Source organism: Pleuronectes platessa, chromosome 15 (genome assembly GCF_947347685.1).
Source record: "Pleuronectes platessa chromosome 15, fPlePla1.1, whole genome shotgun sequence".
Taxonomy (NCBI): domain Eukaryota; kingdom Metazoa; phylum Chordata; class Actinopteri; order Pleuronectiformes; family Pleuronectidae; genus Pleuronectes; species Pleuronectes platessa.
This window is the reverse complement of record NC_070640.1, coordinates 23,399,409-23,424,536: the sequence shown is the minus strand read 5'-3', so window position 1 is coordinate 23,424,536 and position 25,128 is coordinate 23,399,409. Positions and strand designations below refer to the sequence as shown.

At 39.2% G+C, this 25,128-nt stretch overlaps 1 long non-coding RNA gene across 1 annotated transcript; it reads right to left on the bottom strand.

Annotated features, from left to right (window-relative positions):
* Positions 1–398: 398 nt before the first annotated feature.
* Positions 399–24,687, bottom strand: LOC128457539 (uncharacterized). Its single transcript, XR_008341933.1, has 3 exons — positions 24,635–24,687; positions 18,266–18,348; positions 399–774 (listed from the first exon to the last, which is right to left on the bottom strand). It is a non-coding gene; the product is annotated as an uncharacterized LOC128457539 (long non-coding RNA).
* Between the last annotated feature and the right edge of the window lie 441 nt (positions 24,688–25,128).

The following is a 25,128-nucleotide window of genomic DNA, read 5'->3' as shown; positions in this document are numbered from 1 at the left end:
ACATGAGAGAGCCAAATGCATTATCAGTAATAGGAGAAACCCCCTTTTCTTTGCTTGGGTAGATCTTTAATCTTTCACATTGCAGAGGCCAATGACAATCAAATTAACATAATTATTCATTAATATGCAAATTATCCCAGATGTTCAACAAGCAACAGATGTGCACTTCTTGTACACAACAGCTCAATATTAAAAACTGCTGAGAGATGAGGACAGAGAATAGGATAGAGATCATGAGTAATTTAATACAATGCATTTAATTCCCACTTATTGTTTTTTGAAAACAGCATTAATGTTGAAGATCCATATGACATTTAATTTGTACCATAGCACCCGGCACAAAAAACATCTGGTAAAAACCAACTAAGAGAGAAAGATGATAAACAAACACAAAATGGGTGATTTGCATTTAATAGTATTTCTCCAAATGAGGTTTCTAACAGGTGCTGGATAATACAGGAAGGCAGTATCATGCGTACCCGAAACATGAAGTGTTCTGCAGTCATGAGAGAATGTGATCCTAAAGAGCTGTAATCAAGCAATTTCATCAAAATAAATTTAAATTTAAATTGAATATACTTTATTCCTTATTGTTGAGTAGTAAGAAACGATGTACAGCAAATGCCAAACAGTGACTACAACCTTGACACCAAGTTCATGGCTAACCCAGTCATACTAGTCCACTGCTGCTTGGATGTAAGATATATTACTCTTATGAATTTGGTGCCAAGTTATTTTGGGTGTAAGGGTTCCAGGTGTTGTCTTTGATGCAGCCTGCTGGGAGAAGAAGAAAGAGACGAATATGACTTGTTCACTGATTCTGAATTGGATCTATTTAAAGGTTCAGTGTATAGAATTTAGTGAAATCCAGTGGTAAAGTTGCATGATACAGCTGAATATCCCTCACCTAACCCTCCCCTTCCAAACCTGGAAGAGAACCTGTGTGGTGTTTAGTTGGTTCAGTTAGGACTACTGTAAAAAACATGGCGGCCTCCACAGAGATGATATGTGCGGAATGTAAATATAAAGTATTTCAATATAAAGGGCCCGTTCTAGGTTAAAGAAAACAACAATTTATAAACTTAAGATGACACACACTGGTGAAACATCCCTGGGATTCTTTTATATTCGGTTTCTGCCAATATATCCCTTTCACCTAAATCTCACACAGTGAACCTTCTAAAAACTAGATTACAAATATGTTTTTTTTTACAATACTAAAATTGGACTTTAGCGAGTGAAATATGGATTATGCTAAAATATACATAAATGATTGTATATTAATGTTCCAGGATGCTAACATAGGAAGGCTTGATATTGTTTGTCTCATCTTAAGCAGTGTTCTTTTGATGACGGTACATCAAAATGATTGTTTGAAATTATCGATATTTTAGTTGAAATGATTCTTACTCTTACTCTCACAAAACTGCAAACTGTCAAGTAAATTGGCATAGTGGATATTGGCAGTAGCCAATGTGGTCATTTGGCGAGGCTCAAAGTAATTTCCCTTCTTTGAAGTATGTTTTCTCACAATACCAGACATTTCCTGAAAACAAATCTGTCTGTACTGTTTGAGTCTTGAGCACTGGCCAGTGTACAGGTATAGAGAATATTCTCTGAATGTTTTCCATCTGAAGTTGTGAGCTCCAGGCAAAAACACAAAGAAAACAGGCTTAGATAGTAGAACTCTATGTACATAGCCTGTCTGCGCTTCCAAGAGATGAAAGATTCCTCTTATTTTCTTGCCATTCTGTTTGAAAGTGATGTTAATATGAATCATGTGGGGCCTAATATGCATTTGCTGGGCATAACAAACAATGTGGCTTCCCTCAGAATTTTTTCATCTGTACGAAATGGAACTCATCGGGGGATTTTGAATAACCGCTGTAATACTACTGCTCCTATTACACTCTTTTTCGGTCCTCAGTCTCTTCCCTCTCCCTCTAAAGCACCACCAATTATTTGTCTGGCACTGAGCGAGCTGCTTTGTGAGCCACTTGCTCGTTATTCATTGTTATCCCACTGCATCTCAGGAGTGCCTTGTCCCCTATCCAAGAATTTCTAAGACCTAAATCTCAATCAATGACTTTTAGTAGCGAGAGGATGCATCAAGAAAACAATATGCACAACGACACACTTATTTTATGAGTAAACAATTTCTGGGTGAAAGGATCCCTTCTGCCTCAAACCATTTCCATGCGATAAGAAAACAAACTGAAAGTTGAAGTTTCACTTGAAACTCTCCTACATATGGGGATTTTCTTCAGCCGCAAATATGCAGCTGATGTTTTTTGGGCGACAGGGGAGGAAGCACTTCCCAGAGAAATTATCTCTGCTCCAGATATGCATATTTGAGTGCTGGCAAATTTCCATTCATCTGCAAGGCACATACTGTATCTTTACCTGCATTTGTTACACATGCACACACATTGACAGTGGATCACACCCCTAAATGGATGTTGGGCTGAGTTTGAAGTATTTTTGTGGATTTAACCCTCACTTTTTATGTGACTTTTAGTAGGTGGGTTTGATACATTTTATTTTACTTGTTAAGTGCCATATCATAACATACAGTTGCCAACATTAGTATGAGCTTGTTAACAGTGTAGTGGAAGCACTTCCCTTTAAACAGGAAGAAACCTCAACAATATACAAACTCAGGGTCTAGGAGCAGCTGCACGTAGTTTTGTCGTCAGTTGTGTTTAAGTGCAGTCAGGCAGGTTGGTTTAATGACAATAATAATACAAATGCCAATAAGTGCAATCGTGTTATCAATAATAACAGTGGCAATGTCAACAGCACCAATTAGCAATTATGATGAAAATAATTAGTATTGAGTTGGAGTGTCATATCTGTAGAATGACGACATAATATATGATGGCGATTGATTAAGGGTTTTGTATTTGAGGAGCAGGATTTTGAATTTTAAGGGAGCCAATGCAGAGAAGCTTAAAGAGGAGTAATAAGATTTATTCTTCTAGTTCCTGTCAGCAGATGTATTTTGGATCAACTGCAAGCTTTTCATGTACTTGTTGGGACTTCCTGATGATTAAGAGCGATAACAGATGCATGGAGTAGTTATTCAACATCCTTATGAGACAGGATCTTTCATTTTGTACAGGTGGAAAACGTAATTAATAGTCACTTAAAACAGTTGTTATTTTAGGTTGCTGAGAAATTGCTGTATTCTTAATGTATACATTATAAATTATACTGCAAAATATAACTTTGTACAGTAAAAAGAACAAATTCAAATGTCACTTGAGAGCAAATTGACAAACTCAACTAAAAGGTTTTCAGGGTGGAGCATATCGACTTTAGGCATTTGCTGACAAGTAAATTGGAATTAATAACACATTTATATATTAACTGCAGGGCTCACTTCAGTGAAAATTGGTCCTGCAATTAAAGTTCCATCTCATGATTATTACTTCTTTTATTAGATATGTTGATCTTTTCAATCAATCAATCAATCAATCAAAGACATGTCTTCGTTGAAGTTACGTTTCTAAATGCATTTGTTCATCTACAATATCTAACTCACTATCAATCAGTCAAATTAATGCTAATGATGGATTATTCCATACACGTTTTAATGTTCAAATTTGTAAAAATCCAAAGTTGATGAAAATTAACAGAGTTATTTTATCCTGTTAAAAGTCTGTATGCCATATTTAAAATAACAGTGTCCTGGTCAAAGTTTATCTCTGGACTTGTGCTAATGTGTAAACTCAGTTTTAAGCCCCCCCTCCAGGTGTCTGATGATGTGGTTCATTGTAGACATGTTTGCGTCTCCTCAAATTCAGCCACTCTGATTGAATGTGTAAATCAATTCTCAAAATGCTTTCAAAGAACCACAATGGCCCAGTCAGAATAATTTGAAATAGTTAAGCGCAATTTCAGCATTATAGCTTGAAATAGTTTAGGCATTTTGTAACAAAAGGCTACAGCTACCATATCCGCATGTTGGAAGCCAAGACAAATTATATTTATAGGTATAAACAGATTTCATCGACCCGAAAGTGATACTAATGTGCAGAAAAACATAGTGATACATTTAACTATTAGGATACATTATAACTTGGAAAAATTTGTATAACACTTCTTATCCAATAACATTCATGTACTTAACCAAAGTAACATTTTGTATATCATCTTGTAAAACCCATTTGTTGCCCTGGGTATTTATAGTATGAATGTAGAAGTTGATTTCAGGGACTCTAAATAAACCCACAGAACCAATTCTCTAAACATATAAAAGTCTTTGTCTCTGTGTGTGTGGTTGTGTGCGTGTGTGTGTCTGTGCCTGTACGAGGCAGCCTTGAAAATGAAAGGACAGAGAGGCACATTGACCAAGAATGCGATGGCAGTCACAGTCCCTCTCATTTTCTATTGTGTGTCGCTGTGTAGGAAGACAGAGCAGAAAGAATAGTTGAAGCATAACCAACTGTGGATCTATCAGGACATTGTTTGTTAAATTAGCTTGACCTTTTTTTTTTACGTGTAAGGACAATGCTTTTTGCCCATGCAGGCATGCACACACAACACAAGCACCCTCTTGATGAGCAGCTATTGTGAACAGTATAAGGAGACCAGATTCCCCCCCCCCCCCCCCCTTCAATATGATAGATCAGACCAACCTCCTCTAACAAAAGGGTTTCCCGTGCGCCGTTGAAGCATTTTCTCCCAGAAGTGAGAGATAGATTGTAGCATATACATCACTGCCTGACGCCATCTTCATGATTGAATTGCCATTAGTGTTGTACAGATTACTTTGCCTCTCCATCTTAATGATCTAATGGAGAATTGACCTGCTATAATGAATTAGCACATCGATGAACTACAGTAACACCACAGCAAATTGTTTCAAAGAACTAACTCTCGCTTCCACTTCCTGCTGATTATGCAAAAGCCCAAAGAGCCTCCTTTATGAGGACGTTATAGCTGATGCACAAAGTGTTTGACATCATTCTCGTCATCATTAAGCAATAAACTGGGTCATAAATTAATCCAGTCATTCAGGAAAAAAAGAAGGAAATCAATGTGTGCGTTCATGTGTTCTGTTCTGACTTCCATTGGAGATTAAATGAGCACAAATGTTAAGGTCAGGTGAAAAGCTGACCTTACAAGCCTATCAGTAAATACTGTACTATGAGTTTACAAGCTATCTCACATAAAGCACATCACATATTCTAGATATTAAGTTATCAGGATGAGCAGGTCACTTGGGTAATGCCAAGGATTATAATTTTTCACAGATCCTTCCTGTGTTGCCATGGGGAAATTCACACTGGCAAAATTTCAAGCTTATTAAGCCAAACTTCAGTAGACTGCTCTGAGGACTGTGCACTTAGGATATTAAGAAACAGAATATATTTCAACAGTCTTAGCTAACGTGACTTTGTGCTATGCCCTTTTTGAAACTTTTTCAGGTACAAGGCAATTATAAGCTAATTGTTAGTCATTTGCCAGATGCTAGCGAGAACCTTCTTCCTCCTGTCAATGTGTCTGGGGCCTTTTTATTATTCCAGACATTTTACATTCCCTATTTGATGTGGAGCGGGTGTTTGACATCTTGAGGACCCTTCCAGTAAATGAGGTCAATGCACAATCCTCACCTGGAAATAAAGTAAATTGCAGCCATATATTAGGAATGAATTGTCAGCAGTCTTGCAACATGTGACCCAGTACGACCCAGCTCATTCCCCAGTCTGTAACACTTAAAGAAGCACAAGGATTGTTGTTGCTAGATGGAATGCAGAGGTTGATTAGATTGCAAAATCTCATTTGGGGAGCAGTTGTGAGGCACAGCATGGAGCTCTGTTATATGAGTTTGTCAATGCTCGAGCAGTTGTTCTTTAACCGCAGGCTTGACCCTGCAGAGAGCTCTAGAGACTACTTCATCGAGCTTCACTAACTTTAGTTGCCTGTGATGCATTTAAAAAAAGCTTTTGTTGATCCCGGGGACGCTGTCTCTTACAGGTGAACCATATGTGAAGAGATTATTGATATTTGAGCTGTGATGTGCTGATGTGGATTTGTATGAAATGTTTTTTATTTATGTTGTTGTGTTTTGTGTTTTTTAACAAAACTGGCATAGTCATCGGGACATGGTTCCAAACTTCAAAATTTTAATAAACAAGCTGTCCAGATTACTTCAAAGCCCCAACAGCAAACATAAACATGGCTCACAACTTCTGCAATCCAGGCTGACAACCACAAACATAAAGTATTGGGATGCCATATTTCATATCTCCAAGGTTTGAAAGCCAAAAAATATGAATCATAACTGCAGTAACCACACAAACAGCGAACACTGCAGTACAATGCCATCCGTAGAAAAGGAACTAAGGAGAGATTCTAAATGCTCAGCAAATAATATGTAAACCTGAAATGACAACAGGTCCTGTCATCTTCCTTGTATTGAGCAAATAGTTCCACAACAGTTTTTACTGTAAACAAATATGAAGTATGTAAAACCCAGTCCTCTGGTTCAATGGCACTGATAGCTGCTGCGAGGGCAGTGACTTATGGGCCATCAGCTGGAATAAAAAGGTTTCCACTGCTTGCCTCAGAGCACATGAGCTAACATATGCTGTTTAATGGTGTCACTAAATGAAACTGCTGTCATTTTCGTGATTTATCCACTGAACATGGGGGCATGATCATTTTCCCCTCGCAAGCCTGATGTTAATATTGACATCAAATGACATGTCGGGCTGGGTGTTCAGATTTCCTAAGAGTGATAAACAAACGTTCAAACTGACTGTAACATCCCAAAGGGTGAATTGGAGAAAGCTTCTAACGTTTTATTGATGATTACACAAACATTGTTTTCACATGGGTTCCTTATTCAAAACATTTCTTTCATGTTTCCATAAAGCTTCATGTCTTTTCTCTACCTCCAGCGGTTAATTGTGCAGATAGAAACCAATGGTGCATGATCTTTGTATTGTTGAGTCATTGTGACTGGATTTTTGAATACACCTCCGCGACTTCAGACTCAGTTGTTGAGACCAGCTGTCGACTGTTTCTTATGGAAATGTTATTAATGCGTCTCTTTGTTTTTAAACTGTTGACCCTGTTGTCTGCAGTTTTTCGACACATTTTGAGCAATACTTACTTTAAAACAACTGGTATACACAGCTTTGACTAAATTATCACTACCTCTAGTGTAACGGCTTAATCATGAAACCAAGTTTATCCAATGACTGCAGATAAAAATGGATGACATAACAGCTCACTAAAGTAAAGCCAACATATTCAGATTGCACTGAGGGTTGGCTGCAATAGGTCGTAAACCTAAACCAGCCATGTTAGCAAACAGGGCATGGACCAAATCAATTCAAAGTCAAACTACACATCAAATATCTTTTTCCAAAGACGGCTTCTGTCATCTCAGTAAGGGTGTAATGGTACATGTTCCCAAACCGAAAGGCCCTGAAATGTTTGGTGTTGCATCATAGGTGTTTTTATAGCAGCCGACACGGGACTGTTCCCTGTTGTTGTATTTGTTGTTGCTGAAAGTAATCAAGCCCCGTTACGAAGTTCCCTCTCGTCCGCATTCCAGCCCTCTGTAAACCTCAGTGCCTGGCCTGCTTGTGCTCTTCACAGCAGGAGACATTGTTAGTACCAGAAGGGCATCAAACCCTCTCCGCAAACTATGTTGACAAGTACATTTATTTGAAGAAAAATATATGAAAATACATTGTTTTACATGCTGCACCTTAATTGATTATTTATGTTACTATTTAAATTGTATTTATTTAAGTGAATTTTGTTTTGTTATTTTAAGGTTGTACAGCCATAGTTATCCAGGGTTGAATAAAAATAAATAAAAAAATCTGTTTTCTGGTTCTTGTTTCTACTGTACAGATAACATACCGAACCGTGACCTTAACAGAGATAGGTTCTGAACTGGGATTTCTGCGTACCCTTACACCCCTACATGTTAAGTAGTTCGTATCACTGATGCATGTAAGCATGATCAAGTTTGGGCTATTTCCAGTTACTTATTGCTATACTAACAAGGTGAAATCTCACCCTGTTGTAAAGTGGAGACCTATCATCCAGCTTCACATTGAATCACTGGTACCATCATTATGCTGTGAGATTAACATTATGAGGTGAACTCAGCCTAGGAGGCTTTACAGCTATTGTTACTAGGAACACATTGTACTCTGTAATAGGAAAAATGGGGAAATGTATTATGGTTACCGTTACTATTGTTATTATTATAGAAAACATTGTGTTTATACTTTTTCATTAATACTGTGCTTTCAATTTTAGATGACTGTTGTGATCAACATAATCTTCAGACTCAAGTTCAGAACTGTTCAAACAAATACTGTTATTCCCCCTGGTGTAAAGCATGATGGCATTTATATCATGCTTTTACTTTGTAGACAAATTGCTTCAGAGAAAGTGATTGAATGTTGTTGTTATGATGGAGGTCGGCATCTTGGGCACGTTTGAATGTCTGTGCTATTCCATTATGTTGAAATAACACTATTATTAATGCTCGTAAAATGGTTTACAGGATAGTTTGTGTTTAGGAAATTGTAAGTTTGCTAACAAATTGTTTCAAAGTGGAAAAAAGAGGGGAAATAAAAAATGATAAATGTATGTAGATCTACACCCATGTGGCAAGTATAAACCGTACACACGCATACACAGTATAGGCTTAGGCTGTAAAAGAGCATATTGACATTTTGACAGGAAAGCAAGAGTTTCTTTAACATGAAATAATATGTATGGATCAAACATGGAGTCCAACACACTGTAGTATCTCATTAGGACCCTGAGCTGCCTCCGAGCTGTCGGCGCTTTGAATTCTTTCAAATGAACCTATCAACTTCTCAACACAGAAGAGTTTCATATTTATTTTTACTCTGAGATTGTCAGAGGAAATCTCACCACACAGCTGGTAGAAATTCCCACGTGACAAATTAACCCGGACGAGCTCATATTCCTTATACGCTCCGTTTTGGAACTGAATATCAGGTTTTGGCAGAAGGCAGAGTTTGTGACATTTTCTTGTTGTTGTTCTCTCCCGCTTTTTGTATGTCTTGCTCAGAGCCAGAAATCATGACCCAGTGCGTGAAATCATCATCCAAGGTGTCCGGATTGATTGACAGGCAAGAAAGGGCAGTGAATATTCTCAGAGTCTCTGGGAAAATACATTTTCCCAGGCTTTAAAAATGCTACATGTGAAGCTGCATGTGAAGGAGCAGATCCCCGAGATTCCCATCTTGTATTTCCCATCAATTCGTTGTAGGTTTTTGTTAAAGACTTGAATTGAGGCTGATTTGAAATGTTAAAATTGTAAAAAATCATTCTATATATTGTCTTTACTGGATTCTTCACAAGTAGCGTATTGTGTTATTTGTACTACTGCTGTCGCCTACCTTGCTGAGTAGTGACAAGACATCTGTTCCTCCCCTCTGTCGCTCGTCACCTCCTATCTTGAAACTATTTACCCTCACTTTGCCATGCCGGGAGTCAGGCGTACACCTCCACACATTTCATTTACCAGTGGCCAGGAACACTTGTCTGGTTGGTTATAGGCGAAGCCCACATTCCATGAGAATGTACTTTCCTCACCTTGGGGGTTTTAATTCTCAGGTTTTGAAGATTCCACCACACCTATTGTAGTTCTTTTCCCGATGAAACCACAGGAGTATAAACGTGCTTTGCATACAAGTCAGCAGCCTGTTTCTGTCTCATCCTAGCTTCTCTCGCAGCCTGTTCGCAGTAGCTACTTTTTCACCATTTTTTTCCTGACGATTCCAGTTCAAAGCCAGCCTCTCGGATCATACTCACACCTCTGCTACTGAAAAATGACGGCTCACTGCTAAACACATCCAAACGCACACCTTGTGAACCACCAACCACTCTCTCCATCACCTGAGTAATTTGTTCTGTCTTCATGTCTTGACATTAAAAAAAAAATCTGTATTAGCTAAGTATTTGTATATTTCTTGAAAGGGAATAGGAGACATATTTCAAACACTCAAACAAATGTAGGGAGTGGAGATCAAACATTTCTCCCATAGGCTCCTCATGTTTTCTAAAAAGGATTGAAGGTGGAAAACCCATAATAGATCATTATCTTATGAGACTGAACACCTCCCCATAAAATCAGGCAGAACGCGGCTCTGTAGGACCCCAGCTAATTACTTTTCAATAATCATGTTTCACAAGTGTGTTTTAAGGAGAGGACAAATGCAAGGTCCTGTTGTGTGTTTGTCCTTGCCTCATGTTGATGTTTAGAACGGTTCACAGTTTGTGTTATACCATGAAAAAAAAGTAATAGACGTTATAGCTTATCGTTGGCTCAAGGGCTGGCCCACCTCCAATTGTTTTCCCTAATTCATTAGTTTGACATTTTAGCCTTACAATAACAATTTGTGGTCATGCAAGAGTCATTATATTATCATAAATATATTGTTTTTTATTGATTTAAGAAGCCTGAAAGGTTCCAGCCCACTATTTGTTGCAGCACTGCATGTGTTATATATCTTACCTTGTCAATAGTGTTATAAACAAGTTTCTATTTGTGTTATTTTTCTAATTGCCATAGGGAAATGCACTTTTTTCATGTTTGAGTGAGACTTTCTTGTACTTTGAATTCCATTAGAGAGTAGTGCCTGTATGATCAAGGCCTTCTAAGTGCCCAAATCTTGCTTCCCTGTCTGTTTCTTAACGGTACATTGAGAATTGTTACATGTTGTCCTCTGAGTTGTGTAATTACCGCTTTTATTTATTTATTTTGTTATCTCTTAGGCTGTTACAGTAAATAAGAACATCTGTGCTGGTATTGATTTCTGCTCCACACACAGACTCACACATGGACACACTTGCTGGTTGTTGATAGACACTAGTATCTGTTTTTGCATGCAGGAAAGTGCTTCATTATAGAGCTCAAAACATCCCCATCATGATAGAAAACACTTGAGCTAGCCTTTCTGTTGACTTATTCATGCTCTGCATTATTTATTAACCCAATATTCAGAAACATTATCTATTTGAACAATGTGTCATCAGGGGGCTGGGGTGGGGGCACATTTTACTTTTTGGGGATATTCCAGAGAACTGGTTTTCAATACATTTTTTTTGTGTATGTTTTAAGTGAGATATCATGGCTCCAAAACCTTAAGGCAGACACTTTTCCAGTGCAGTTTCCAAATCACCAACTGTTCAAAGTTAATGCTAAGTTTTCTTCTGCAGGCTAAACAGTATGTGGGAACAGATCTATGGCACAAGATCAAACAAACAACATTCATTCACTGCAAGGGTTTTAGCTGCGAAGTGAGCAGATGGTGTGAAGCATTATTGTACCCCATGTGTAGCTGGGCAGAGTCGGAACAAACTCTCATATCACAATTACTTGTAAATGTAAATATTCACCAGTGTGAGTTTGTGAGGTACAGGAATGTTATTGTTAACTGCGAGTGAACGGAGGCACTATCTTTTTTTTACGGTTGTCCGTCTCTCCCTCCTATTCGTGGGAATCTCACGATTTCCTTTAGGGAATTTCTTCAAATTTGGATAAAATACTAATAGGAATTCGTATACGAATGAGCCAATCGATTTTGGTGGTCAAAGGTCAAAGTCACCTCACAAAGCGCATTTGTGCACATCATCTGATTTTGTGATCGTTATATTTTGTAAGTCTTTACGGAGAAAAAGTTTCATAGCAATTTGCTGCATGTCTCTGTAGCACGTTCATATAGGGAGTATGTCCATTTCTCTGTCTGCTCAATATAACAGTGACCACGATCAAAAAGTCAAATCAAATAAAATGGCTTTAGACGTTGTAGCATGAAATAATAATTATTTCAGCCATATTACAATTATACAGACACGGCAGATTTTATAATGTCTCTCTTCTGTGGTTGGCGCAGTAGATACATAATTAGCTGGAACAATAATCAATTTCTTTTTTCTACATTTTCTGCTGCCCTGTGAAAAATTCCCAGTTTACAGTTTTGGGATTTGCAAGATATTGTAGTAAGACCACCCAAGAAAGAAAATATTAACAGAAATTTAAATGTAATTTTTTATTATCAAGTTAGGGATAAATCTTGGTTATTACAACATGTGACATCTGTAGGTCTTTGTGTGGATTGAAAATCCATCCCTGCATCTGAGATTTTATGCTTCTACACAACTAAACTAGGAAACATAATAGAACTGCAGTGTCACTAAGAGGTAGCTGTGGAGGAGGGAGAGAATCCAACAACCATTACACCAGAGACCAGAGTTCACACCAGAGACTCTTTGGTTTAGGGAAACAGCCCTATGGTTAAGGTCAGTGAATGAGGGTGGTTTTAGTTAGAATATTAAACAAATTAAGATTATGTCTGATATCATGGTAAATGTTTTCTGTATTACACCTGACTAGGAATATTGACTGAGTTTATTCCAGAACCATAGAGTGCTGTGAAATCAGATAGTTTTGGGGAAACAGATGAATTTTCTTAACATCTTAATAAAACATGCATTACATATTTAACATTCCCTTAATACATAAATAACATTATTAACATAAAAATGTACTGTAAAGCAATTTGATTGGTCATCAGGACTAGAAGAGTGGTATTTAAATACAGACCATTTACCATTTTCATAATGTATTGGCTGTTTCAATTTTTCTCATAGTTTAATGGCTTGAGTGAGTCAATAAAAGATCCATCGATCATAACAGAAAACCAGTTGTTTGGTTGAAATCATTCCTTCAAAGCATTTGAACCTCATAAGTCAAGTGTCCAAGGGACTGAAAATAATGTGGTTTTCCAAGGTGTCTCACAGATGAAAGTCAAAAGCTGAACTTGTGTGTTCTTGGTCCAGTGAAATTAATTACAGGCTCAGGGTTGGTCGCAGTTTAGCCAGGAATAACTGGGCTTGCTGAGAGGCATTGCCGTCCAAATCCTCACTGAAACATGGCCTTAAATGATGAGGAAGAAGAGGAAGGACGCTCTCACAGAAAAAACTGCAAAAATTGGAATTAAGAAGCTTTGCATCCCTGCTGAAATATCTTCCTTCATCCCTCCTCCTTCTCCTTATCCCAACTGTCAATCTGTCCATCAAGCTATGATATCTCCTCATATCTCTCCCCTCCCACACTAAAAGCTCTTCAGCTCCTTGGATTTAGATTTGGTCCCATCAATGGATCGTTTCACATGTGAATTTCGTCAGTGGCTTTCAGCCCTAGCAGTTGCTTAGCCAAGTGCCCCCATTTGTTCTCACTACCTCTGTCTGTTGCCTGCAAACAAAGTGCAGCAGTTTGAGAACTTTTGTTGTCGTGGCCAAGTTTTTCTATTGGCGAATCTAGATAATCAGTCCTCAGGGACCAAGTAGCTTGAAGTGGGACTTTGTGTGTTATGCTCCGGCAGCTCTGGTTTAAGTTACTTTAGTCGTATAGAGTTGGTAGCAGGAGCAGTCATCACATGTTAGAAATAAAAAGGCGCTCAGTACCTCCACCAAGGCCCAACATTCCCCTTATGAAACCACAATTACATTCTCAAGATGCAGATGTAAAATGGATTGTTGCCAAACTGCAGCCACTAGATATCCCTCTCCTAAACACGTCTGATTTGATATTATTCTCTGAGAAATCAACCAAAAATTGTAAAAAAGGCCCTTTGTCACAATGTTGAAGAAAGTAGAGAAAACTTGACTGACCCCCTGGTCTGGATCTGCACCAAGATTTAATGGGTACTTTCCTGACTCATACCATATGCTCCCACCAGGTTTGGGGGTAATATGCCAGTATTTGTGTAATACTACTAACAGACAGACAAACAAACATAGACTTAAATATAACCTCCCTGGCAGAGATCATTATTATTTATGTTCAGACATGCCCAAATGGAGATGCCTGAATGGCAAGATGTGAGATTTTACATTTTTAAGTTTGAAGTTTAGTTTTTTGCAGTCAGATTGATAAATAAACCATAACACACCTATTTCATGAGGCATTTCTCTCCTCCTGGCCTGCTCCCATTTTCTTCAAAATCCCCTCCAATACAGGAAACGACAGCAGCCTCTAAAACGAAACCCTAATGGTAAGTTCTGTTGAAAGCTTTGATTCTCTGCAATCACACAGTCAACACACATCTTTTACTGCATTTTCTTTGCTGGAGAGTCTTCATTTTAAATTTGGTGATTGCCTTCCCACATGCAAATTATCTGTGAAAACAATAAGCCACAAAGCATATTTCACAGGGGCACTGTTGCTGTTTCAACTGCCAACAGTGCTAAGTGTTCATTAGTAGTACGGAATGACACATCAGCACTTCATGTCAACTGTAAGAGTCTGGGGCAGAAGTATAATTACATGGAACTAGAGATTACTAAATAAGGTGCCATGCATTAGCATGAATAAAAAAAACATGAGTCGTTTGCACAAATTTTTGATGAATTGTATGGCGAAGGTGTGTATGTTCAGTCCTCGTAAAGGGCCACGCTGAGCTGTTTCACATACAGCGCCCCATTCTGCTGAAGCAAAAGGGATTCTTTTCAATTTTGTATTCCTTATGCATGTGCAGTCAGCATTCTATCAGGAGTTTTTCCTCTCATATAATCACATAAGATCTATATTATTTACCATATGCACTCCATATTTGCTCATTGAAGATTTTAATTATCCACATATGACAGTGCAAATTTTGGTGCATTAAAGTAGTGCCCTACATTGAGATGATTTAGATAAGTCAGTATATTACAGATGAAGAGGGTTTGACCCATACTAATGGATATCACCATGAAACATCGATGAATAATAATTTTATAATTTTTTAAGTATTGTTATATTTTGTTGTCATATTTTAATAGAGGGGATTTTGGATATGTATTTCCATTGCTTCATAAATCAGAACATACTGGCAACAGCCTTAAAAAAATGTTTTCCTTATTTTCAGGCTGTGAATGATGAATGAACAAAGCCCTTTGTAAAACTCTTCAGAATATAGACAAGAATAAAACTGGAAAGTTTGGTGGATGTGATACTTGAGTGGACATGTCTGGCCTAAATTATAAGAATACATTCAGTGGCCATTTTATTGTCAGCAAAATCTATACTGCCACAAAAAGACACCGGAAAAACACTTAAATATGTGTTTGGGAGGTTTGATTTCCACCAGCCCAAAATCTGAACATTTAACTGTGCCTGATAAAACTATATTTTTATGTTCAGTTGGTAATCTTGAAATACTTCATTTTGGTATTGCATGTTCTGGGTTGTTGTATTTTTGCTAAATGTTTGCAGACATCAACACATAAAGTATAATGAGTGCAGAGCCAGAGACAGGTGATATACTGAGAAAACATGCATATGCAATCCTTGACGCTATAAGATCTCAGCTCCCTGGTACAACCCGTCCGTAAAGCCAGAGGCACTGAATAGAAATACACTGTAACAATACCCTCCTTCAGACTTACATAGTAACCCCCCCGCTCTGGGTGGAATAAGTCGCAATGAAAAAAACTCAAGCTGTGCATTGTAACTAAAAATTAAATATTCATGCTCTTTAAAATGCAGCTCAGTTAGTGCGTCTGCTTTGGCTGGTTTGAAGGTAGCTACAATTATCATTGTCATGTCTTCATCGCTGTTGCAGACTTTATGTGACCTAATCGCTGCTGTGTTTCAACTGTCAGAAAAATCTTTGTAGTCACCAACAAACAACACATGGTACAAAACGTAGTCACATTCCAACCGTCAAATCTTGGATCAGCAGGTGCAAAAGGACGTCTCTTATCTGTGATGTGCGTGATTATTAATGACTTCACTTCAAACTTTCTGCTTTTACCCAGATGGAAAGAGTGGAGCTTTGACTCTTTTGATTTAGAGACTTATCTTCTGCCAGTCCTCTGGTTAATGATCTTAAAGAGGACCTTTTAGTGGGAAGTTTCATCATATACACAAATGCTGTGGAAGGCTGCATGAGTCCAAGTGGGCCAAAAGTTCCCTGGCCAAAGGAACTTTTGGACCACTATCAGCTCTGCATGCAGAATTGACAGCATATTGAAAAGCATTCAGCAATGAACAATGCATTTGTCTCATCCGTTTCCTCTGGGGAACGCTGACCACTGCTGTCAAGCCATAGCACTTCTTAAAGGGATCTCTTTCAAGAGTTTGGTGGCTGCAAGCTGGTTTTCAAATGTAACCAACCATGCAGGCCTGAGTGTGTATGAGAGAAATTGCATTTGAGGATAAATTCATGGGAGACAGAGCTCACGGTGTGAAGGCTTCTTTAGAAATTGGCATGAAACTGGGTCAGCGGGGAATGTACAAGTGCATGGCTTCTATTTAAGGGGAAAATTATTACAGGGCAGGGGTTTAGAATGGAATCGAACAAGATGGAGACAAAAGTAGGAGAGAAATGTTGTTAAGTTCATCAAGTAGAGTGGTTTCCACGCCTCATTGTTTATATAAGCTGTGTTATATTTCCTTCTGCCTTAAAGTTGGTGCTTGTTGCAATTTCATATATGAAATAATCAATAGGGATGTCACAATAATGCCTGAAAAAACCCTCAGCCTTTGGGGAGGGTTTGTGAAAGTATTGAAAAGAAAGCACCCCTTTCCTTTGGTTTTTGCGTGGGCATTGAGCATGAAAGAGAAGTTCACATCGTTCATGTTCTTTCTCTAAGCTCAGCCCAGTGTTGCCATAGTTGCCATAGTGAGGGCAGCGGAACCTTTGGACACATTTAAAGGTTTCTTACTGTATACGTTTCAACTGATAGTGGCGCTGCATGTGATCCAATGATCTTCACTGCCCTCATAACAAATCCAGTATCACTGCAAACAGACCCAGTGTTTATATTAATGCAGGAGGTCATAGATTAGCTGTCGTTCACTTACAGTATCATCTACTACGTAATCTGCTTAATTTTCTTCAAACTTAAACATATGGTTGTCACTTTGAACCCATTTATAAGTGGCATCCATAGTGTTGGTGGGTTGAGGCAGGAAGCCACAACATGTCAGTCTTTGATCAAGTGTATGAAAAGGTTCCGGGCTGTTTTGTGCTCGCTTCTGTAGACGACTGTATTCTTGCTCCATTTCAAAATACTCTCAGACCAGACCAAAATAACTCCAGAGGCCTTTTCATTCATTATTGAGGAGCTGCCATGTAGGTTAAAAAGATGTTATCCTCAGCTTCAAGCCTGATTATCTCTGCTATTTTCTGGTTCACCTCAATAACTCGGCAGATCCTTTTTGTCTTGATGTCATATCATTGTTAAAGGCCGCAATTGAATACAAATTCAATAAGATAAAATTCAGTCGATGCTGCTGATTAAAGTCAACTCATTTGGAAAATGTTTAATACACTCAGCATAATGTATTGTATAATATCCTATCATAATACAATATTCAAAGGGAGGTTTTGAATGGGAGGTAGAATTTTGATGCTTGAATGGAAGCACCAGCTGAATGCAGCTGCTTCAGTCAGTCAACGTGCACTCGCTTCATGCTTCAGAAGATACATTATTATCTGTTGATTTTATGGTGCAGCTCCACACATTAGTGGTGTACCATATGATTGTGTTGTATGAGCATCACTGGTTCTCATAAACAAGTCAAGTACATGGAGGAGAAAGACTGCAGCAGTTTCTGTGCGGAACCCAATGAATCGTGGCAAATACACAACACTTATGTTGCCTTGAAAAAATCACAAGTCACCTGCAGAATACAAAGTATCTCCAAAGGATATTCATGCCCACGTCTCTGTAACACCTCAGTCCAGACCAAACTGGCTCTCGCTCTCTAAGATGAAATGATACACACGCTCCCATTGAACCACACATAATTATTAAATAGGTGAGCAAAGACCAGCATCACTTGTGCATAGTGCTGCAAAGTGTATAACACTATTGGGGATGCCTTATCTTTTCTGTGTTGTTCTTCCCTTTGTAAACCTTTGGTTTGAAGGCCACCGTGTGCTCCCTGGTGCCGGCTGAATAAAGGGAAATCACTTGCCCTGTCATCTGGATTCACCTTGCAGCCCAGCAGCAGGAAGACGGGGGAATTAAGCTGCATTGTGTGTGTGTGTGTGTTTGTGTGTGTGCTTCTGCTGTGACTGTGTTTTTTCTTCCACAGCAGTGCCACAAATCAGAGAGAAAATCCACTCACTTTGGCTCAGCAAGTCTTTAGTTAGTTTAGTTCATGTTTATTTATGCAAACCTGTTATACACGCTTGCAAATCATCCCATCCCCTTGCTTTCGACATCCCTACCATCCATCTAGGATCAACTTGCTTACCCTGGTCATTGTTGCATTGGTTAAAGGGCAAACAAAGGCAGCCAGGCGCGCTTTTCCTCAGCATCCTCCTCCAACTCTCCCATCTGGCATTGAACGAGGAGACATGTCAAATTAACAGGCTTTCTGCTGCTCTTCCTGAGACTTTCTGTGCTTGTTAGCCACAACCAAGATTCGCCACTGGCCACCTCCAACGCAAGTAGTACCCCCAGAATCAATGAGAGGCCAATTTGAGCCAAACAGTGGATTTAGAGGTTCAGGCTGATAAGATATATTTTATTCATTATTATTTACTAACTACTTTTTTGTAAAACAGTGTGGTTGCTGCTTTAGGACCTGGCTTTTTGTTTGACTCTCCTAGTAGTAGGGATGTCACGGAATCTGATGCATGTCCGGTGTCCTTGTATCGGTACCGACTACACTGTTTTTGGTTTTGTGACAACCCCACCTGCAACTTCTTTCCAAAACGACATTTAAGTGAGGTGGACAGCAGATTGTGAGTGTCTGTCTGTGTGAGCACTGTGATGGAAACCTGTCGGAGACATCTCTCTGCCTTCCATGCACTTCACTCCAGGAGAGGCTTCAATCCCTAATGACTGTGAGAGGGAGAAGTCAGGCGAAGACTGCGAATGGATGCTTCCTTGAATTAGCTGCCAGTTATATACCACTGACATTCTCTCTGGAAGCTTTTCATCTGCGCAAGAGCCAAGGAATGCTTCACAGATAAGAGTTAAAGGGTTTTCTCTGACAAAACATACAGTTTCCTTCACCTGTTGATAATAATGTCAGTGTATACAGTTATCTCAATAACCCTGATGATATGTGACACATTGGAATTCAGCAAAACACAGGTAATGATCTATTCAGCATCAGTTTTGCCAAAGGTATACAGCAATAGCTCCTAAATAGTTAATGGAATTCAAATTATTTGTATTTACATAAATCACAACACACATCCTATCAAGACAGTTTACATAGTAGGGTCAAGACCTTACAAAATTATAGACAGAAACATACCCATAGGCTACCAACAGCAAGCAAACGCTTCACAGTTGAGTTCATCCATGCCACTTCCATTTGGGTGGGTTGGTCCACTTATTTAGTCCAACTCAAATATATCATTTAAATTGACTATGTACTAACATTTGTGGTCCCCAGATCTTCATTGGGGCATGGACAGAAGCTTCCACCTCATACTGTGGAGTTTACATAATGGGACTATGCACACAGATAGGCGCGCTAATCACTTGAGATAAATGTGCTAAATACTTAATGATGAATTGCATTAATGCTGGTTTTAAAGTCACATGTAAATTTACAAAGTTTATTCACAAATTTCTTAAAACTATTTGGGTTGAACATGGCTCATAACGCCACCCAGTGTTTCAAGTGGTCGTGGACCATGGTCCTGGACCATGGTCCTGGCTGGGTGGTCTGAAAAGCTGCGCTAATTTTCAAATCTATGCTGAAACTTATCTCCTAAACCAGAACATCATCTACCATTCAGAGAGGTCTTCCCCTCCTGGCCCCTGGGTGTCTCTCTCACACACACTCACACGCACAGACACTGTTTGCACTGCTGGTTTAGACAACTGCCTGGGCTAACAGTTCAAACCACCCTTCGGACCAGCGTGCTCCTGGACACGGTTTAACCATGGCTGTCTCTACACCGGCTGCCCGTACAGGAGTTTTACACAACTCGGGATTGCTGTGGTCTTGGCTGACATGAAACTCCAGAGGCGAGAAGCCTTTACTTCGTACGACACTTCTGTCACAAAGTGTGTGTGCTGCTATAGGAGTCCTAGCTTGACAATGTAGATATCTTAGCTATAGCAAGCTTTGTGTTGCGTGTGTGTGTTGAATTTCCGGGGAAAGACATTGTAGACATTTGAAATAAGGCTAAAATATGCAGCTGTTGTAAAATGCGTTATTGTGATGGTACACTGACTTGTAATAATAATCATTCCCATTCTGCACCTTGAGCGCCTGAACTGAACTGCTGGAATCAAGCCCAGCGGGTTCAAGATAAATGCTCAACTGTAGTTCAGTTATTGAGTCATTTAAACGGCATATATCTCTGATATTCAGCAAGGGAACTTTTAAAATATCAAGAATTCCAAACAGTTTGTTGTGTTTGTTACAAAAACACTTCCGATAAGCGGCTGTCTAACGAAGTAAGCAAAAGAGACAGAGGATGAAAGTGATGTCAGTTATGGTTCCTCCCTTAAGGCAGAGAGAAAAAGCATTTTATTGGCTTAAGGCAAACAGACATTACAGTAACGCCTCTATTATTAGAGAGAATATGAGCTGGAACGTCAGCCTGGTGCTTTGATCAAGTCATCAAACGTTGTGTTTTTTTTATTTATTCTTGGCATATTTGTCTAGTTTATTTACAGGCTTTCAGCAAAGGTTTCAGAGAATGTGTGCAGCGAGGCGCTCGTCATGTTTCCTCACATCTACTGCTCATCACCAAATGTTCAAGTAACGCTGATCTTGCATGTGTAAATTTTGTCTTCAGCTGTCATAACATGTTTGCTGTTGTTTTTTTTGGGGGCTCTTAGGTTGTTGGTTCACAGCTTTTCATCATGTTTGGGTTAATGGGAGGATTTTTTTGAATATGTTTTCATTTTTTTCTTTTCTTGGAGAGGATTAACGAGTTTGAGTCTGTTTAATCTGACTTAAATGCTCAGACAGGGTTTACTCTGTGACACCATGACTGACACTTGAATGACATGTAAATGCTGCTGTCATCATGCGCTCCTGACTCCCCACTAGTGCTTGTTGTTTGGTGGTGTTTGTTTTGTTTTTTCATTTTTCTGCAGGTTTTATGAATAAAGCTGAAATGTTTATTTTCTCTAAATGCACCCCTCGCTCCTAGAAATTACAAATATCTATCACAAAATTGTTACTTATATTGTGGTGGCAAAAAAACAAAACACTGGCTGGATAAAGTTCAGAAGCGTGTTACTGTTTACATTGGTGGAGGCTGGTGTGCACAGCAGGTGTAAAGGACTGTTGCACCAAACACTAGGGTTCACATCCACAGCCTTGTCTGTGGTATAGGTTATAAAACCTACTTGGATTGGCCTTATGAAGGACTCGGTACTGGAGACGGCTCTTACATTTGACCCCTATATTTAAAATAGACAAAACTGTCAGCTCTCATCATTATTATATATGAATGGCATCTATATCGCTATGACTATTTGCTTTTGAATCCCTGTCTATCTTACTCTATTTATCTAATCTCTTCTGTAAAACAATGTAAACCCAGTTGTCTGCGATGTTAACATAGGTGTGATTAATGCAGCATGGCACAGTCCTATCCATGGTCCTCACTTTCATTCTGGCTATGTGCACGTCGCTGACAAGCATTTAAAGTGTTTATTGGTGTCTCATATGAGAGATTGGAGAGGAACACCATTTGGCAAGCACTTTCATTTGCTTTGAAATAATAATTAGTCATATGGGATTTGTTTGTGTGGTTTATGCTCTGAGACTGTTGTGAGAGCTGCTTCTGTCGCAAAAAGAATAAAAGATTGAGGATACCTTTTATATCCTTAATCAAGAGAAAATGGTGAAAAAGGAGCCTTTGAATTTGTTTAAAGTGGCATTGTTCCACACAAGATGTGTGATGAGACTCAGAAATCCTGAACGACATTATACAATATGATTACGACATTATACAATATGATTACAAATACATTTTTATGGATTAGTTTAGTGCTTTAAATTCTGGAAAGCAACAAAGGCTTGTTACAGCAGTTAGATAAGTAAGGACTGTGTTTTATTAACTTGTTATCAGAAATAACCATTTCGTTCTACAAACTCAAATAAACAATGAAACAAAAAACAATGTATTGTTCTGCAACTGTTTGACTGATCACAGTCATAAGTCTGGTCTCTCAATATCACAACAAAATGATCAGAATAAGTACAAGATACAATATACCAAAGTTACAGCAGCACTTAACTGGCAGACATTTTTTTTAAGGGAAAAGGCAAATATTCATGTATGGCATTTTATAGGACATTCAGTGGAGAAGGTAGAAGACAACGTGAAACATGATAACTCTCAAAAGTGAAAACCAAAACATCTTGTGGCTTGCTGCAATAAAGGTAAACCCTGACCCATCCATGTTAGTAGATGGGACACGCACCAAACTAAAAACTGAAATTAGTACAGAAGTACACGTTAAATACATTTAGTCATTGTAGGATCACCAATAAATCCACATGTGAGAATGGTTGTGTTAACTTGTATTTCCCCTCTATTATGTTCATTACGGTAATAGGAAGTGTTCCCTTTGACCCCTTACCTTCGACCACAGGTCGCGCAGGGGTTTGTGGGAGTTCAGGTGCGGAACATGTGTTGTCAGTGCCCATGTATTGAGGAGAACGAATAAACGGAGAATACAATAAACGTTGTGTTTATTACGATTAACATTGGTAGCAGAGGATGGCTGCTAATTACAAAGTTCCGCCGAAGTTTGAAGAAGCTAGGCCATACGAGTGTTGGAAAAATGAAGTAAATATCTGGAGACGAGTTACAGAGCTCGACAAGAAGAAACAAGCCCTCGCGGTCGCTTTGGGGCTTGAAGGAAGAGCCAGGGAAACAGCCATGTAAATACCAGCGGATGATTTGGACAGTGAGGACGGTATGGTGACCTTCTTCGCGAAACTGGACGAGGTGTTCTTAAAAGAGGAAAAGGACCGTGCTATGATACTATTCGTACTTTGATTGGATCGTGAAGGACCGTGCTGTGTCCATGGCGGACTACATTATTGACTTTGAAGAGAGATACAGGTTTCCTGTGCATTTCCAGTCTCATAACAGCCATGAATGGGTTTCTGCTGTAGCTTGGCGGATGGATCATTTAATAGATCGATCAAAGTATTGCAGTACAAGACACAGGTCATAGCTTTTTATCATGTTATTGAACAATAGGGGATGGAGGGTTAACAGGGAGTAGGAATGTAGGAAGGGATGGCAGAAGAGGACAGATGGCAGAGGGAGGGAGTCGAGATGACGTCCTGGGCAGCCGAAGCTGGTAAGGAGAGCAGAGCAGATGGGAGGACGAGAGGCCTCATAAAGCCATATTACCACAAGCATTATCATTGTCATGATCACAGAACCCACAGCAATGATGAAGCTTATAATGTCAAGCCTCAGATGCCAAAAGACCCAGGACTGTCTGATGTGTTCTCAGGGCTGAAGGGGGGTGTGTGTGTGTGTGTGTGTGTGGGGGGGGGTATTACTCATTTGATCTAGTTAATGGGGAGTGTAGAGACAAACATCTCCTCAGTTGGAAGTCAGTGGCTTGGGCAAACATACAATTCTTCAAAACAGCCCCTCAGAGAGCATCTTCCTGCTCTGTGGAAACTGTAGACTGAATTTATTGCAGCTATGTGAGAAAGCTGGGGTGCTGTGTGAGAGCCCAATGTGAGGATCAGATGTCTTACACTGTTTCTACATGCTTATGCCTTCTACATACTTCAGTTAGTAACACTTCCCAATTTAGAGGGAAAGCGAATGAAAAATGACTTATATGAAAAAAGTCAGTTTTACGAGGGTGATAATATGTGGCATAAGGTAGACGGAGATGAGTTTTTTAGGAGTTGTTACATGATCGTGCAGTTCAACTCTTTGAGTGATTATGCAGAAAGTTTGAAGTTAATAACTTTTGTGGCATTTCTGTTTCGGGTAATTGAACATTGCAAGTCAGCAGTGTCAGAGAAAATGGACAAGATTGGCCTTCATGCAATCATCCGCTACGTCGGCCTCAAGGGCTTACGACATCAGGAGGACCACAAGGACATGGAGGCAACACTATGATCCCTGGCTCCTCCAGTCCTTATGCCGAAGTGTCCTTGAGCAAGACACTGAACCCTAAGTTTACCCTGACGGTTGTTCTGTCAGACTGTGAATGATGTTTGATAACAGTCCATGACCTATAAACGCATGTTTGAATATGAGTGGGTGAATGTGACTTCACGACACTGATTTACTATGAATTGTATTAAGCGCAGAGATATGTATCAACGTGCTCTTTATGTAAATGTTCACCTGCAAAATATGTCACAGCCTTTCAATTGTTAACATGCAGAAATGTGGATACAATTTAATTCAAGGGACCATATTGTGTAAAATAAATGTTTTCGGCTTTTACTATCCATAATAACTTGAAGGGGGCAGTAGGGACCCTCAAAGTATGAAAAAAGTCACTCCCTGGAAGTTTTCACAAAGTCCATTCATAGAAATATGTTATTGAAACATCGCGTTTCGTACTTGTCTAGTAACTCTGGACATTACTCCTACATTGGCCGACTGTCCTGCTAAAACTTGAACAAAATGAGGACAGTGTAACTTACCGTTCAGAAACAAATCCTGTTGTCACCGACTGTGAATCTGTGGCTGGCCTTCTATAGCTGCAAACAAAAAGTGACTTTCAGCTGTGTTTACCAGAGAGATCAACATTGAGCCAGAATGAGACCGGTGATAGGCCTGGTCGCGTGTCACTCAAAGTGCAGTCAGCCAATCAGAGGAGGAGTCAAGAGGCAGGCGAAAACAGCCTGTTCTGTCTGCAGCTCCAGAGAGAGGCAGAAGAGAAGACATGGAAATACACATTTCAGCAGCTTTTTCGACTTAAAACCACTGATATATCATCTTAGGGATTCCAATACCTCAAATTAAATCCCAGAAAGGTGTAAAATATGTGCCCTTTAAACGTGGAGTTTATTTGTGTGTGACATGAGTTGATTCCGATAATATATTCATAATGGAATACTATTGGATGACTTTATGCAAGTCTTACTATTTCATCGGACTCCATCATTTTGACACTGTTCCTTGGACATTTCGATCA